A 15,339-nucleotide genomic window follows, 5' to 3' on the forward strand; every position below is an offset into this window, starting at 1 on the left:
CTCACAGCCAAGAAAAGTTTAGTCCTGAGAAAGCTTCATGCTGCTGTGAAAACAGTGATTGCTGAAGGCAAATAAGGAAGGTACTTCATTTTCCCTGAAATGTGAGGACCTCTGGGTTTGGGGTTTCTGTCTTTTAAGCACAGTCAACGTTGACACGTATCGGTTGGCTGGGTTTCGAGTTCAGCCGCAGCCTTTGCAGTTGTGCTCCCTGACCTCCCTCACACCTCCCGTCTCCTTTTAACTTGAGAGGCAGACTCATTCTCACTTCCCTTCAGGGAAGGATTGTCTATTGTCTCTTCAAAGAGAAACTTGAGAAGGCCAACGATGTGGGCCTCTCCTGCAGGTACAATGAAATCTGGATGGGTCTGAGAAACAACAGGGTCTATTTTGGTTTCCAAGGATATCAAAGAACTTGAAGAAATCACCCAAGTTTTGAGTATATTAATTTCTGGCCAGGTCAATGGAGACACGACTATCATATGCTCTGGAAGACACCAGATATTTTGCTCAGCTAACTGACTTGTGAACGTTTAATCGGCTAAATTATCCTTCCCCCGTCTCCACCCACCCAGGATACAGAAACGAACACTTTCCTCCTTTCAGAGGAAATTTACTCTGCCTTCTCCATGAGACAAGGTACTAGAAACTACAGTACGTCAGATAAACTGACACACATGAAGATGCTGTCAATCAGCAATAATACCAAATAGTGACATTTCAGTTTGGATATCGAAATATAATTTCCCCAGAGGATGTCATTTTAATAACAAATAGTTAGAAACTTGCTTTATACTAGTGCTTATTTTATAAAGGCAATGACCCCATTATCATCCTTTTGCCTACAGGAGGGGAGGAGGGACCACAGGAGAAAGACAACGGAAGGAAAAGGTCATGGAAATCGATTTGATTGTTCAGGCAGATGATTCACTACCTCTGCAGAGGCAGCCCCAAGAGCCACACAAGCCATTGCTCAATTTAAGACTTTCCCAAGTTTCCCTCTTTATTATTGAAATCTGATCTTTGTTTCATAGGCCTACATCAGTGACTTGATAAGTTTATTTTGTTGCCGAATTTCTCCTCCATGTTCAAGACTAGCGAAGCAGGTAACAGCTCAATGCAAGTGATACATCTTCACGCTGGGGTTTGTCTTTGCATGTTAAGGTGTCAAGGAACACGAGCTGGGAGAAGATGCCCAGAGAGGTCAGAGCACAGAGTGGGAAAGGAGGGGAGGTGTAACTGCCACCTTTGGTGGCCATTCATTCTCTTTTAGATTACTGGATTAACCCCGGTGCAAACTATTTCCTGGTCAATCAAACTACTGGTTTTCTATAATCCATGTGGTTGAGACATCCTGGGGTATCAGGACCAGTTGTGAAATCTGTGTCACACACATTGCTAATAATAAAGCTGGAGAGATTTTATTAGTAGTGATCATTGTTATTACTAAATACATGTGAGTAGATTAAGGGTTATTCTTTTGAAAAATGACTCTCGCTCAGGTCCATTCTAATAAACTTTCCTGGGGGAAAGGACTGGGGAGGCAGGTGGTTACTAAGGAGTCATGGAAATCACTCTATGGCAACTCCAGTGTTTTGTGCCCGAGAAGCTCATCTGTGTTGGGTGTCATGAGACGTGTCATAAAGCTGAGACTCGCCGGTCCAAGAACCATCCCACAGGGAGACTGGGCCTCTAAGCTGGTGCATGACCTTGCTTATATGTGGCACCTTTCTTCCCTCTTCCTTCTCTCCTTGCAGACTGACCACGGGTACTAACACAACACAGTGTTCAATTGGCTCTTATATGTCACCTGAGCTTCCTCTGAAACCTCCTTTCACTGAGTTGTCTTGGACCAGGCTGCTGCCTCCAACTGGGTGCAGCAGCTCTGTCATCACGGCCCCAAGCATCCAAGGAGAAGAGGGAAACAGAACCCATCACCTGGCTGTTCCAAGACACCAGCATAGTGTATGTAACATGCCAGGAAAATTGGCTGTGTTTTTCATTTTTTTCAAGTAATCAGCATTCAAACTCCACCTGCCATTTAACTACAGTGTGACCTTGGGAAACCTTCTTAACCTTTCCAAGGCTCAGTTTTCTCACCTGGGAAATGGGAATACAGGAGGGTTGTTGCAAGGGATAAGTGAGAGAATGCTGTTGGGAGGAAAAATGTCCTCTTCCAACTTGAGTTCAGCTTATCAGGAGAAAAGACAAGGTTCATTTACTTTCACCAGAGCCTTTAGATGCAATGGCTCCCAGAGCAGCGAGAGATAGGGGTTTATATACCAACTAAATAGGGGAGAGCGAGGGAGGGGAGACAGCATCTGTAGAAGAACAAAGGGAAGGTCTGACAGTTTCAGATAAAGTTTGTTACGCAGTTACCCATCCCAGTGATACTGCTTAGCCTTCTCTCCAGCTGTAAATCTCCTGGACAGGGGATTTATGATGGCTGTATTTTTGGGGAGTTTTGGCTTAAGTCCCCAAAAGAAGTTTCCTTCTGTAAAGGTTTCTTTCTGTGGCTGCTGTTTGTTCAGATGTCTTTAGTTTAAAATAACCTTTATACCACTGAGGTGCATGTTGGTGTCCTTCATGGGAAACACATGGTGGTGCCACCTAGATGTTAGCAGTGGTCTTGTTACAGGAGAGGTAAATCTCTCAGAGTTCAGAGACATTTCCCCAAAGTGGCATCATCACCCTTGGGGCCAGTGGCTCCCTTCTGGGCACTGAGGAGTAGGAGGTGGCCATGAGGAGAAGGGCTCTTCTTGTCCCGAGAGGAGAAAAGAAATCCCCACTCTCCACTCATCTACCATAAACACAAATGAAGGGTTCTTGTCCCTCCCCAACCCTCCCCTAAACAGTCTCTTCTTTGACCCACATTACAGAAAAAATCAAACTGAATAAAAATAATTTTCCTTATGAAGTTTTTACTCTAGGTGTCTGTAGAGATGTTTAAAATGAGGCGAAGCACGTGGCAGAGGGGTGTTGGAGTGGAGGCAGGAATTACCATCACCTAACAAGGACCAGATGAAAATCCTCACGGAGGTTTGTGTATTTCTAAGTCCCAGGACACAGGCTGTATCAAAGTGTATAGCTTTATGCAAAGGTGTGATTTGGTTTCAAGGTATTTTAAGCCCTGATAAGAAAAATCTTTAACAATAAGAGAGAAATCTCTATTTTGCTTATTAGAGAAAAGAACAGTGATTCATATTGCACAGATTTTCATGTTTTAATTCCATTTTTTTCCCCAGGGAATCTACTTCTCTTCTATTTGTGGTACAGTGTGGATACCTGGAAGTGAAGACATATTTGAAAAAATTCATGTAAGACCTAATTGCGTTGAAGATAGTTATCATACCAAAACAGATTAACTCCCAGTGAGAAATTTGCTTTATTATTTCTATTATTAAGGCTTTATTAATTGCATGCAGTGCAAAGGTCATTGCACCAAGCCTACAAACGTTACTCTTATATAATAATTATGCAAGTTATGCAAATGACTTATGCAATTCAGAATGGCTAAATCTGACTTTTTAACTGAGCATACATGACAAATATTTTTTTCAGTAGATTCTCCCCTTCCCCATGTCAACTAATAATTAAATAAGAAGTAAGGAGAGTAAGGTACTATCGGCAGCCTTAAGTGAGTAGGCCGTGGGCCCCAAACCAAAGTTCACAATAGCTCGCACCTGGTAAGGGGTAAATGTACGCATGCGCCAGTAGCGTGAATCCATATTATGAACAATACGCATGCGCGGGCAGAAGAGCTATGTATATATCAAAAAGGACAAATTCGCCACGCTGGGGGCGCACCATCTTGTTGAACTAGAAGAAAGTGCCACTGCCACCTGCTTGCTGCGGGCGTGCCACCTGCTTGTACTGCAGTAAAGTGCTGTTTTGCTCCATGTCGGCTCCTTGCGCCTTCTTCCAGTTGGGCAGCTCACCTTCTCAAATCCCTCTTCAGCCTCCCTCCGCTGACAGGTACATTGGTGGTTAGAAAAAGCAGTTTGTGTTTTAATGTAAACCCATCACCCAACATTTATTTGAGTGGCTCAGTTACTAATGCCAAATGTTATCAATCAGGCTAGTTGTAGATGCTAAGAACATGGAGTATATATTAACAAATAGGCATTTCTGGAATTATTTGATGAGACGTGGTATTTTTCTTATTCTAAGAGGAACCCTATGTTTACCTACTATTTCTTCCCCATGGGCACTTGCTTATGACCAGTAAATAACAGAATTGCCTGACAGGTCTGTTCACTTAAAAAATATTGTTCTCTGCAATGTTGACAGCATTTTTACCTGCATTATTAATTCCTTTAGACTGTAAATCCTAAAGCAGTAGATTTCAGCCCTGATGTCATGAGTCATTGGTGTGTGATCATCTGCGCAAAAGAAAAGAAAAAAATCACAACTCATGGGGTGGGATGTGGGTGGGATTGAGCATAGCTTACAGCCTGCCCTATGGGTGCCTGAAGCCATAAAGCATCTTGGATGTCCAGGGGAGTGGGTCCCTCACGCAGATGTCCTCTGTGTCCCTTCAGAACAAAGGTTGAGGCCCACCCAGAGCCCATATGGCTGGAGGTCATGTTGATCCAGGTGATTCTTCCCAGCTGGAACAGTGACACTACAAGTGGGATTCTCAAACCCTCCCCCCACCCGTGATGATAAGGACAGTAATAACGACAATGAAGCTGCTGGTGGTGATGATAATGTGCCTTTGTTCTCAGGTGGTTCCCAATTTCCTCTATTTCATCTCTTCTCAGCCTAGACGCAGAAATGTTGGAAATTTGGAAAGCCAAGGACTCCTTCCTTCCAGGAAGCGTAATGAAAGGTAAGAAGTAAGATGTGCCAACTCCTCTCCTCTGCCTGATACACCTGCAGACCTGGAAGAAGGTAAGAGCTGCTTTCCCATCTATGACACCCCTCTGGAGCCCCAGCAGAGTAAGGTCTGAGTTCAGCATGGCTCAGAAAGGATAACAGGTGTTGTTCGTGTGGCAGAGGGCTCAGGGAAGGTAGCCCCCCTGAGGAAAGCTTTTCCTCGCTAATTAAAATAAAAAGATACACAGGAGGACACACTTTTTTCATTGGCTGGACATCTTTATACTCGCAGGTGATACCCGGAACTGCTGTAAACCCTGGGGGCCACGAGAGGAGCCACTGGCCACACAATGGGATGTTGAGCTTCTTGTTTAAACTGCTTTAAGGAAGGTAGATCTTCTACTGCTCCTGGGCAAAGGCGTTTCTAACAGACACACACTTTAGAGGCTCATCCAGCCTTGCGATCAGCCAATCAGGCATTGAGGAGGTTAGTAAGTAACCACAGGACCACATCCATAAGTTGTCTCAGCCACCTAGATTCAGTTGCTGGTTTAAAAAAAAAAATCATTGAAAACTATAATGTTTCAGTCTTCTATATCCATTCATTCACTCACTCAATGACTATTCGGTTAGCTCTTACTATGGTCTTGCCCTGAAGGACACAAAGAAACAGAGAATCTAGGAGTGACTGAGTACTCTAGCATTCACCAAGAGCTTCACTTGCACTGTTCGATGCCTGTAAGAACTCGGTGAACTCAGTATTATCATTCCCATTTTACCAATGACAAATCTGAGGCTCAGAAAAAATTGTTGAAATTTCCATAACCTGACGCGAAGGCCAGGGTTCTTTTCACCAAAACCTGAATTGTATCTTGCCCTTATATCTTGAGTTTAGATCTAAAATCGGGGAGATGAGGTATCCATACATTTAAAATGAAAAAACAAGATTTCGATGGCAACGCAAAACAGCTATTTGGGAAATTTCACGGGTAGTAAGTGGTTAAATGCCTAACATGTAGGGCAAAGAGCAAGCATCGCACAGGAGGAACTTACCACTCTTGATGGAGAAGCCGAATATGTGTTTATTGCAAATGGAAAATAATCTTTCTCACACAGGGACTAAGAGCCCGAATCTGGAATCTGGTTGAATCATAAAAAAAATATTGTCAACTTCAAACAAGCAAAAATGCAATAAACCAAATCCATATTTCTTATCAGATCTGTGGTACCTACTTTTGACACCTGTAAATAATTAATTCTAAACTTGAAAAGACTTGATAAAAGAACTTCATTTAAAAAGCAATAATGTGTAGATGTTGAGACTACTGGAGGAAAAAAATTTAAGGTGATCTCAACTTGCTCCAATATTAACTGAAGTGTAGGGAATGGATTAACAATAGATTCTTATCTTTACTAATTTACATTATTAATAATACTTAAGCCTTTTAAAACTGTGCTGATTCAGGTGTGAGTCAGGTGTGACTATTTAAATTTTAAGGCATTAAAAATTAAATGAAGTTTAAGAATTCAGCTTCTCAGTTGCACTAGCCACATCTGACATGCTCAATAGCCACATACGGTGACTGGCAATCATATTGGACAGTGCAAATATAGAACACATCCATCTTTGCAGGAAGTCCTGCTGGACACTGCTGCTCTAGGTTATGGTAAAGGATAGGCTGTGACGGAGAATGTAAAATTATACTTTAAGACAGTAAAGGGGAGAATATGGAGTCCTTATTTTAACACTTTTGCCTTGTTTGTATAATTATAGCATCAGAGTTGCTTCGTTCATTCATTATAAAACAAATATTTGCACTTTGCTAGGCACTGGGAGGTGCACTATTTCAGTTCTGCTAGGAACTGGCAGTTGTTTCTTCCAGAACCTAGCACCTCATGCTGTGCAGGAAAACAGCCCTACTCAATAATTGTTTGTTGATGGAATGACTCTGAGGAACAATGCAGACCTTCAGACTTCTTCCTCTGCCCTGGTGCAGGTCAGGAATGAGACTAGCAACTCCACTGCCGAGGACAAGGCAAATTCTTGGTTGCCTACCCAATATCTCTTTCCTTCTTCCTTGGGAACAGAATTCCAGTTTCATTCAGGGTAGTAATGTCCCCAGCCAGGGTGATGGATCAAGATTGTTCTAAGCCCACAAGACAATTTTATCCCAACCTTCCCATCCTTTCTTTCATCCAGTATGGCCATGTAATCCAGAGTTGGCCAATGAGATCGAGGCAGAACTGTGTGTGGTGTTGCTATAAAATCTTAAAAGGAAATTGACTTAGCCACACCACCTGCCTGGGTTCCCCATCTTTCTGCTTTGGATGTGGATGTGGTATCTGGAGATGCCATGGGTACCTTGCAACTATGAGGAGAGAAGTATAAGGGAAAAATCAAGCGAAATACAGAGAGTGACTTTGTCATTGTTGAGCTGCTGAGCCAAGGCCTAAGCTGTCTATTACCAGCCTTCTTATGAAGAAAAAAAGATGCTCATTCTTTTGAGTTACTTTTTTTAAGTTGAAGTATAGTTGATTTACAATGTTGTATAAGTTTCTGATGTACAGCATAATGATTCAGTTATACATACATATATATATATATATATATATATATATTCTTTCTCATTATAGGTTATTACAAGATTTTGACTGTAGTTCCCTGTGCTATACAGTAGGGCCTCGTTGTTTACCTATTTTATACAATCTGTTAATCCCAAACTCCTAATGTATCCCTCCTCCCTTCATTTGAGCCAGTTTTACCTAAGAGTTCTGTTACTTGCAGCTAAAAGCAATCCTAATGTATACAGAGCATTATAGCACATGGTGTTGTGCAGAGAGACCAATCCTTCCTCATGAAGCAACTTTTTACCAGATAAGATTCCACATTTGAAGTGGCCAATATATGGTTCTGTTCTCCTAATCTAGGGAGCATAATTGACTGATGGCTCCAGGGGCTGCCATTCTGGACCCACCCCTGAGCTCATGCCAAGACCATCCTTCCCATGGGATACTCTGAGTCTATGACTGAGCATGGCAGGGAAACTAATGCAGACCCATTCCTGCAAGATGGGGGCCTCTTCAATGGGCATCTGTGGCCTGAGGACTCCCCATTAGCCTGGCTGAAACTTTCTTACAGTCATCCAGCATCCGAGAGTCTTCCTCTCCAAGCCTTCTTCCTTGCCCCTCCTCTTCACAAGCACCAGATTCATCTGAAAATTCTCCTTGTCTTCTCTTTCTTCCTCCCCTTTATCCTTCAGAGACATTTCTCCTAATAAATCTCTTGTGTATCTAATTCTCTCTTGGTGTCTCCTTCTTAAAGGACCCAATCTAAACAATACGCTTGGCTAAATATTAGGAACCTAGTCTAACCTGGGAAACCAGAAGAGGGTCAGCCTGATTGAAGCATGGAAGGCTGGAAAGGTAAGAAGACTTGAAAGCTACATTCAAACCACTGGTTTCTCAACCTCTCTCTGCTTTCCTACTTTTTAATTCTTGCCATTTAAAATTCTTGCCACTTTTTTTTTTTAGATTGTAAACCACTCCCTAAGGATCATTTCCCAGAATCCACTCCTTCTGGATGATTCCTTTTAGCACCAGTTTGGTAGCTTGTCTCCAAGAGGACCACTATCAGCTCTTCCCCTCCATATAAGCTCATGCCATTTCCTCATCAAGAGATGGAATCAGTTCCTACTCTCCCCCTTGAATCTTGGATGGCTTTAATGACTTGCTGGACCAGCAAAATATGGCAGGAGTGACACCCTGTGACTTTCAAGACTCAGTCATGAGAAGGGGAGGGTATAGCTCAGTGGTAGAGCACATGTTTAGCATGCACGAGGTCCTGGGTCCAATCCCTAGTACCTCCATTAAAAAATAAAGAAAAATAAAAGGTAAAAAAAATTTTTTAAAGTTATTTTAAATAAAAGACTCAGTCATAAGAAGTCTTACAGCTTCTGCCTATAAAACAGGCATGGTCTATCTTGGAACTCTCTCTCCTTAGAGGAAACCAGTGACCACGTAAGAATTGGAACTAACCATGAGACTACCTGTGGAAAGAGAGAGAGTGATGCTGGCCAGCCCTCAACTATTCTAGCCATCCCAGCCCAGCACTGAACCTGAGTCAAGGAGCCATCTTGGACTTCCCATTCCCATCAGATGCTCCAAAGAGAGGAAAGGAAGTTCCAGACATTTGGCCCCAGTAGAGATATCCTTGCCATCTCCAATTATTTATGCCACTCCAGCTGAGGCCTCAGATTTCAAGGAGCAGAGATGAGCCATTGTCACTGTGCTCCACTCAAATTCCTGATGCATCAAATCATGAGCGTAGTAAAATGTTTGTTGTTTTATGCCACTAGCTCTCAGGATGGTTTGTTATGCAACAAAAGATAACTGTAATATCCTTGGGATCTCTCACATCCATAAGAATACATCATTTTAAACACTGGCTTCTCAGAATTTTATTTTAGTTCTTGGAACTACATCATCATATTGAGCTAATTCTTCTCCACAGTCTTTATCATCCTCCTGTCAGAATTCCTGTCTTCCTCACTGGATCTGGTACAGTTGTGGAGGTCGTGCACTGCACAGAGGTATCAAGGGGTTGAGTGGTGTTTTTTTCTGTAAGTTTACATAAATGTGTTATATAGCCTAGTGGCTGTCCTGACTGGGACAGCCAGTCCCTCAACTTTTTCAGTCCATCAGTTCTTTTTGCTGATATTTGATTGCCTGTCCAGTATAATCCAATCTTACCTTTACCCTTTTTTTTTCTTTTCCTTTTCTTTTTTTCTTTCCCCTTCCTTCCTTCCTTTTCTTTCTTTCTTTCTTCTTTGATGCCTTGAAGTACTCTTGTATTATCCCGAGTCTTGGGCGACTTTTTTTCTCCTATTAAAAAACTTTTTCTTTCACCAGAAATAGCCTGTTTCCCTAATTATACACATTATTTGCCTATTTAGAAAATTTACATACATAAAAGCATAAAGAAGAAAGCAAAAAACTTGAAATCCCACCCATGAGATAACTGTCATTAACATTTTGGTGACTTTTTTCACATGTTTATATATATCTGGGATTTGCTGGACCACTCTGCTTCCTCCAGTCCTTTCCCCAGATGATAAATGAAGAACCATCTCCTTAGAGCCCACTACAGATTTAGTTGTCAGCCTTCGCCTGGATGCTTACACTGCTTGGCAATGTTTAAAAATCTGTCTCATTTCCTTTCTACTGCATTTGGTTAGCTGATGTCTTCCCAGTTCTCCTCAGGCTCTGCCCACTTTGCTGAAAATAGTAAGTCCCTCCTCTACTCCCCTTCGCCTCAGCTAGACTTGTGTCACGGCCCACGCATCAAGAAGGGTGAAGAGGGATAAAGAGAAATGAGGCAAGTCAGGGCTACCCTGGGAAGGACAGTTGGCAAGCTTAGGAGACAGAACTAGGTAAGGGAAGTGTTTCCGACCAGGATGGCATGTTCACTGAGCAACGCCAAGTCCAGATGCACGAGCCAAAAAGTAAGATTTCAGTGGAAGTAAAAGAAGGGCCGTATAGAAATTCCATTAGACACCCGAGTATGGCTCCAACAGGGCTTTGTGACAATCAACTCCAGGTGCTAAAGTGCTGAAAGATTTAAATTTGACTCCCGCCAGGCTGGAGTTCTGGCTCTTGAGAACCAGCCCATGTGCATCCTTGGCCAGTGGCTCCACTCACTCCACTTCCCTGACTGTGAGCCTTGGAGTCAGCTCCTGCCTGCATGCAGGTGAAGCTTGGACCATTTTTTGTACTACAGCTTGTCCATGGAACGTCTCTTCCAGGCTGGAGTTGGCCCAGGCCCTGATGTGCCCTGGGGAGTTGTCCTCTCAAAGCATTCTTCCTGATAGTCCTAAAACCCTTGCCAAGCTCTGGCAAAAGATAATACATTTACTACCACATGTCGTGTTCTAAAGTGGGAAAACATCCTACATTTTGATGCTGCTGTGCAGAAAGGAGAGGAAAAAGTCCTTCAGTGTCCTGGTAAGACAGAAACGGCTGCTGGAATGAATGAAGGAAGAGTTGTCTGCTGTGTTCAGTAGTGGAGAGGATTTGAGGGTCTTTTAGCTTCTTACACAGACTTTCAGATAATCCGCTCCTTAGCTGCGCACTCATCGTCAGTGCCCCAGGTGCCTGTGATTCCAGTTCTTAAGCATTTCAGAGATTTTTATGGCATAAATCAGGTCACTTCTAGACTTTCCTCGCTGCTGGTTTCGGATTCCGTTTTCACAAGTCTACTGAGTCAGTTGTCGCTCATCCATCTGCTTTACAGCTTTTGAAATGTTGATGATGTTTGTCTTCATGGGTGTAAGCCCATCTTTTACATTTATTTATTTTTAACCTTTTCCTGTCATTTTCAGAGTTTGGGGAAGAAACTGGTTTGGGAAGTAAATGTGTGTTCAATCCATTGTCTTAAACCAGAAGTTAATAGGAGAGTATTTGCCAAGGGGAGCAGTATGGTGAAAACATTATTTTAGGAAGCTCAGATCATCTGTAAAAATACAGGATAAATTAGACAGAAACTTAAGTCCTGGAGTCAGGAGGGCACACAAAAATCCAAAAGGGAGAAAGTTAAAGTTCTAAAATATGATTGTAGCAAAGAGAAGGAAAAGAAAGAGAAAAACCTTTGAGAAAAGAAAAAGGAAGGAATCTGTTGATCAACTGACTAAAAGGAAGAAAGAAGAGTCCATGTGCTTGAGACAGAATGACTGGAAGAATCCTAGGAATTTATGAGGAGTAATAAAGAAGAGGAAAGGAACAGGTTTTGGGGACAGCTCATGGCTTCTGTTTTTAAAATGGTAAGTACTGAGAACGAGGGAAGGGGGAAGGTAGAGCTCAGTGGTAGAGCATGCGCTTAGCATGACCAAGGTCCTGGGTTCAATCCCCAGTACCTCCATTAAAAAAAAAGAGAGAGAGTGGCACAGAGTTCTGAAACAGACTTACACAAATACTGTTGATTTCTCTTTACAAAGATATGAAATCAATTCAAATGTGGAAAACTGCATTTTCAACAAATGGCATTAAAATTACTGGATACATTTAAAGAGCTAAAAAAGGAAAAATGTGGAGTTTTTGAACTTTTTTATTGAAGTATAGTCACTTGCAATGTGTCAGTTTCTGGTGTACAGCATAATGTTTCAGTCACACACACATATATATACACATATTCATTTTCATATTCTTTTTCAGTATAGGTTATTACAGGATGTTGGATATAGTTCCCTGTGCTATACAGAAGAAAACTATTGTTTATCTATTTTTAAAAGAATCACATTTGTGCCTGTGTTCACAATTGACTGTAAAGGGTATGGACAGAAGCCAGAAAACCAATTCCTAGGCTATTTCAACAATTCAGACAAGAGACCATGCTTAGTCCGGGTGATGGCACTGGAGGGGTAAACAGAGAGAGCCAACAAGATTTCCTGGCACATGGGATATGGGGTAGGAACAAAAGAAGGGGGTTAAAGATAACTCCTAGATTTCTGTCCTCTAGAAGAATGGAATTGTTGTCATCTAAAATGTGCAGGCAGATTGGGGGGTCGGGGCCAGGGACAGCTTCCCTTTTGGAGATGTACTTTATCTACTTCATTTTCCAATTCTTACTCTTCAGTTCCTTTTTGTGTTTAAAATATAGTCTGTTTCAATGTTTAGTATCTAGATTTGTTACTTTCATATGATGTCTGTTTTTTTTAAAATAAGACTTTATGTTTTTAGAGTAATTTTAGGTTTACAGAAAAATTGAGATGAAGGTACAGAGAATTCCCATATATGCCCTGCATCCATTAAGGCATAGCCTCCCTCCTCCATTTTCAACATCCCTCACCAGAGCGGTACACTTGTTATAAGTGATGAACATACACTGACATATCATAATAACCCAAAGCCCACAGTTTACATTATGGCTTCCTCTTAGTGTTGTATATTCTGTAGGTTTAGACAAATGTGTAATAACATAAACCCATCATTATGGTATCATATAGTATATTTTCACTGCCCTAAAAATCCTCTGTGCTTTATGTATTCATTCCGCCACCTACTCCCTATCTGCAACCCTAGAAACCTCTGATTTTTTTAGTGTCATCATCATTTTGCCTTTCCCAGAATGTCATATAGTTGGAATCATACAGTTTGTAGACTTTTCAGATTGGCTTCTTTCACTTAGTCACATGCATTTAAGGTTCCTCCATGTCTTCATGATTTGATGATAGCTCGTTTCTTTTTAGCGCTGAATGACAGCCCATCGTCTGAATGTATCACAGCTTGCTTATCCTTTCACCTCCTGGAGTGCATCCTGGTTGCTTCCAGGTTTTGGCGATTATGAGTAAAGTTATAAGCATCTGCATTCAAGTTTTTGTGTGGACTTGTGTTTTTAACATAATTGCTGGATCTCTGACAAGAAAATGTATTGGAAGAAACATTTTTCTCATTTTATAAGAAACCACCAAACTGTCTTCCACACTGGCTGTGACACTTTGCCTACTTACTAGCAATGAATGGGAGTTTCTGCTAGGACTGGGGGTTATCCGTGTTCCAGATTTTGGCCTTTTTAATTTGTGTGTGTGGTATCTCATTGTTTAAACTTACATTTCCCTGATGACATGTAATGTGTAGAATATTTTCAAATGCTTATTTGCCAGTTATAGATCTTCTTTGATGAGATGTGTGTTTAGGGGCTTTGGCCTATTTTTTAATCAGATTGCTTTCTTATTGTTGAGCTTTAAGAATTTTTGTAAGTTTTGAACAGTTCTTTATCAGATGTGTCTTTTGAAAAGAAAAAGAGACAGAATGAGGGGAAAGTAGGCTATTTTCATAGGGAAACTGAAATATAACAAAAATTCTGCCAAAACTCTTAAAACTTTTTAAATTAATTTATAGAGAAATAGATTTTTAAAAGAACTATTCAAGAACTTCCAAGTGAATGGACTCAGAGGTTCAGGAGGTAATGTCCTAAAGTCCTCTCTTCCTCCATGTGAAGGTCACAATTTTTCACGAAACGGGTTTTTGCCATCTGGAGAGAGGAAACCAGAGGATTTCTGATTTGGAAGTTTCCAGGCACAGTTTAAGTTTTGAGGTACCACAATGAAATCAAAGGATTAAGAAAAATCCTTCAGCCTTATCCTACTAGTAGCCAGGCTGACTTCTTAGTTAAGAGACTATGAGAGCCTTTAAAAAAAAAAATCTGACTAGGTCAAGAGGAAAAGCCTAAATATACAGACAACAGAGGCTCTCTGTGCCAGTCAAGGATCTCCATAGAAACACAGAATCAATAGGTTATGCGTAATTTACACTAAGAGATTTATTTTAAGGAACTGACTCAAGCAATCATAAGGGCCAGAAAGCCCAAAATCTATAGGGCAGGCCAACAGGCTGGAAAGTGAGGCAGGATTTCTTTGTTATGGTCTTAAGGAAGAATTACTTTTTTCTGGGACATAGTGTTTAGCTCTTCAGGTCTTTAACTGATTGGATGAGTCCCATCCACATGATTGAGGGTAAACACCTTTAAAGCAGACGTTAATCACGTCCACAAAATACTTTCACAACAATGTCTAGAGTAGTGTTCAATCAAGCAACTGGGCACCATAGCCTAGCCAAGTCGACACATAAAATTCAGCCCTCACACTCCCCATAGAAACTGCCCAACCAGACCACCCCAAAACCAAAGCCCGCCATCAACAAGGCCCACTTATGGAACACACCTCCCTTTTGGAATGCCCCATGCTAAAGAAAGAATAGTCAATCAAGAATCAGTAGACATCTGAGGAAAGTCACATAGGAAAAATAAAAACAATTCAGACAGACAGAAAAAAAAAAAACCAGAAACAAAAACAAAACACTATCATTAGTATCTTCGGGGAGATAGGAGAAGACAACTCAATCATGAAACAAAGAAAGTACTGGGGGAAAAAAAGACTTCAGAGAACAAAAAGGAACTCTTGGAAATTATAAAAATTATAAACGTAAGTGAAAACTCGGTAGGAGAGTTATAAGATAAAGATGAGGAAATTTCCAAGAGAGTAAAACCAAATAACAAAGAGATGGAAAGTAGGCAAGAAAAAAAAAAAATAGAGAGAGACAGGGGACTGACATCTGAATGAGGTTTCCAGAAAGAGAGAACAGAGAAAATGGAGGAGGGGAAATTATCAGACAAATAACTCAAAACATTTCTGAGCTTTAAATGTCATAAAACTTTCCAGATTCTTTAAGGTTTATCAAGTTCCCAGCCCAGTGGTTAAATCTATATCCACACCAAGCCACCTCATCATGAAATGTAAGAAAATAAAGACAGGAAAGTAAAGTCTACAGAAGGCGGGGCAGAGGGGACAGATTACATACAAATGATCACGAGTCAGACTTGCCGGGCCCCTCAACAGCAGCAGCAGAGGGCAATGGAACAACGCCTTCAAAACTCTAATGAAAAATGATATTTTAACTCAATTCTATTCCCAACCAAACCTAGCCAATTTAAGGGTGGAAGAATGATATTTTCAGAAATGAAATTTCTCCAAA

General features: G+C 41.2%; 2 long non-coding RNA genes across 5 annotated transcripts in view; one reads left to right on the plus strand and one right to left on the minus strand.

Annotated features, from left to right (window-relative positions):
- The first annotated feature begins 1,688 nt into the window (after window positions 1-1,688).
- Window positions 1,689-5,339, plus strand: LOC140701132 (uncharacterized). Of its 2 annotated transcripts, none has more exons than XR_012080016.1 (5): window positions 1,689-1,962; window positions 2,916-3,036; window positions 3,243-3,314; window positions 4,761-4,890; window positions 5,108-5,339. It is a non-coding gene; the product is annotated as an uncharacterized lncRNA (long non-coding RNA). The 2 variants fall into 2 exon arrangements; XR_012080015.1 differs by having other exon boundaries at window positions 4,761-4,828.
- LOC107034072 (uncharacterized) overlaps window positions 3,196-15,339 on the minus strand; it is a 38,962-nt gene continuing 26,818 nt past the window's right edge. For all 3 annotated transcript variants that reach the window (XR_012080014.1, XR_012080013.1, XR_012080012.1), the window contains 3 exons: window positions 5,869-5,955; window positions 4,297-4,379; window positions 3,196-3,965 (listed from right to left, as the gene is read on the minus strand). This is a non-coding gene — a long non-coding RNA (uncharacterized lncRNA). The remainder of the gene's footprint in view (window positions 3,966-4,296; window positions 4,380-5,868; window positions 5,956-15,339) is intronic.

Source organism: Vicugna pacos, chromosome 14 (genome assembly GCF_048564905.1).
Source record: "Vicugna pacos chromosome 14, VicPac4, whole genome shotgun sequence".
NCBI lineage: Eukaryota > Metazoa > Chordata > Mammalia > Artiodactyla > Camelidae > Vicugna > Vicugna pacos.